The sequence below is a fragment of the Schistocerca piceifrons genome, unplaced genomic scaffold (genome assembly GCF_021461385.2).
Source record: "Schistocerca piceifrons isolate TAMUIC-IGC-003096 unplaced genomic scaffold, iqSchPice1.1 HiC_scaffold_1214, whole genome shotgun sequence".
NCBI classification, from domain to species: domain Eukaryota; kingdom Metazoa; phylum Arthropoda; class Insecta; order Orthoptera; family Acrididae; genus Schistocerca; species Schistocerca piceifrons.
Genome location: NW_025727031.1, coordinates 42,501 through 45,000, shown reverse-complemented (window position 1 = coordinate 45,000; position 2,500 = coordinate 42,501).

The following is a 2,500-nucleotide window of genomic DNA, read 5'->3' as shown; positions in this document are numbered from 1 at the left end:
AGCAGCCGGCCGCCCGGGAGTGTGTCCCGGGGGCCCGCGCGAACACGCAAGCGTCCGCTCAATCATTCTGCAAACAGGAGGAGGCTGAGCTCCCCTGCACAATACACCTCGAAACCCTCTCAGGTCCCGGCGGCGCGCAGCGCCGTCCCAAGTACTTGGTCGGGTTCGAGAGAGGCGCAATCGCCCGGAGTTAGGCGAGTAGACGCTTTCGGTGCGACCACCCGTGCTCCCAACTGAGCTTGCCGCTGCCGACAGAGGCCCGGGAGCGTGCTGTCGTGGCATTGCCGGCGGGAGACAACACGCGCCACCTACGGTGACCGGCAGCTCCAACGCCAGCGCCACAGAAGGACAAAAGCCCCACTTGGGTGCCGAAGCGAACTCTCCCAGCACAGCGCACGCGCCAACACATCCGCACAGCTGCGATACAAACCACCAGCGAGAACCGCTGGGGCGACCGAGCAGCAGACGGCGTCGCGGCGCCGAGCGCCGGGCGGCGGCGCATCCTCAACGCACACAGTCCTCAATCGGACCAGCACACTGAAGATGTCCACCGCGCTTCGCACCGGGCCCGCGAGGACCTACTTTGGCCGCACGGCGCCGCGCGCAGGGTGCGCCGGCGCGCAGCTGCGACGCCTGCCGCGTCCGTCGGCCGGCGCGCCTGCCACTGGCCGCCCCCACCACGCCGGCTGTAGCGCGTGCGCCCACGCACCGCGCGGCCAGCACGCCGGGAGGCGCCCCCTCACCGGCCGGGGACGGTCCCACCCAGCCACCGCCGCGTATCGCTTCACACCCAGATGCCGTTCAGTTTCGTCGGCATGGTGGGTATCGCTGGAACAACCGGTTAGTACCTCAACCTATCGTCGCCATCACCGATTCACCCCTAGCGAGAACAACCGCACCACAACAGGTTACCATTTGTTCATTTGCGTAACTTCACCAGAAAACGCAGGCGTCCATCGCCATTTGCAACTTCAACGATTATTGCATGCCTGTGTCAGGTGTCACGCCACACTACGTCTGCCCACATACACGCAACAAAATGTGCACGCCTAGACAATACGTGGAAGGTGGCCCCCGTACGTATGCGATGTCCATTGCTCGAACGACTGTCAACCGGCCTCTGTAGCATGTCGCAGATATGGAACGCGGTGCACCATGCCATCACGGTGTGTGAGGAGAGACGACTAGGTCCGAATACATCAACAGACAGCTCATGCTGATCGCCATCCACGGCGTCCGTTCCTCCCACACGTCTCTATGGCGTACCACACTGCAATCCAGCTCTCATAGGGAGACGACACGTAGCTGCGTGCACAATATTTGCACTGTATGGTCCGCCGTTTTTGGGCGCAGTCGTTGTGCGGTCACACATGTGCCACGATGTATCATTCAGTACATAAGGACGAATGTGCAGTACAGATTGTGGTTCACGCGTACGACATCAGCGGACAGTTGACACAGGCCGCACCACAACGTAGCCTGAGTACGTCGCATGCGAAGGGCATTGAACATGCAAACTTCTCACCAACCAGCTTGCGAAGGCAGGGGGCAAGGTGGGGACGTGGGGAGGGGCGGCATGTACGTCCTGCTGCCATCCACATTACAGTGTACAGCAGGAGCATGTGGAAAGTGAGCAAGACTTGCAAGGTGTTTAACATGAAGCGATACACAGGGGTGCGGGCAGTGCGAGTAGCGAACTATATTGCGAGGGTTGCGGGTGGGCAACACTACAGTAATTGAACGAGTCGTATAACAATTACAGAGCAGGTTTAGGCGACAACGTGGGTTACGTTAAGGCGACAACATGGGTTAGGTTAAGGCACAACATGGGTTAGGTTAAGGCACAACATGGGTTAGGTTAAGGCACAACATGGGTTAGGTTAAGGCACAACATGGGTTAGGTTAAGGCACAACATGGGTTAGGTTAAGGCACAACATGGGTTAGGTTAAGGCACAACATGGGTTAGGTTAAGGCACAACATGGGTTAGGTTGAGGCACAACATGGGTTAGGTTAAGGCACAACATGGGTTAGGTTGAGGCACAACATGGGTTAGGTTGAGGCACAACATGGGTTAGGTTGAGGCACAACATGGGTTAGGTTAAGGTACAACATGGGTTAGGTTAAGGTACAACATGGGTTAGGTTAAGGTACAACATGGGTTAGGTTAAGGTACAACATGGGTTAGGTTAAGGTACAACATAGGTTAGGTTAAGGTACAACATAGGTTAGGTTAAGGTACAACATAGGTTAGGTTAAGGTACAACATAGGTTAGGTTAAGGTACAACATAGGTTAGGTTAAGGTACAACATAGGTTAGGTTAAGGTACAACATAGGTTAGGTTAAGGTACAACATAGGTTAGGTTAGGTTAGGTTAGGTTACACGTTGTTGTACGGAAAGGTGTAGGGGGGGGGGGGGCGGGGGCGGCAGGTTCGTTGATAGTGATTATAGTAAGTGAATGCTTGTGACATGATCAGATTTGTCACGTCAGGATGCACC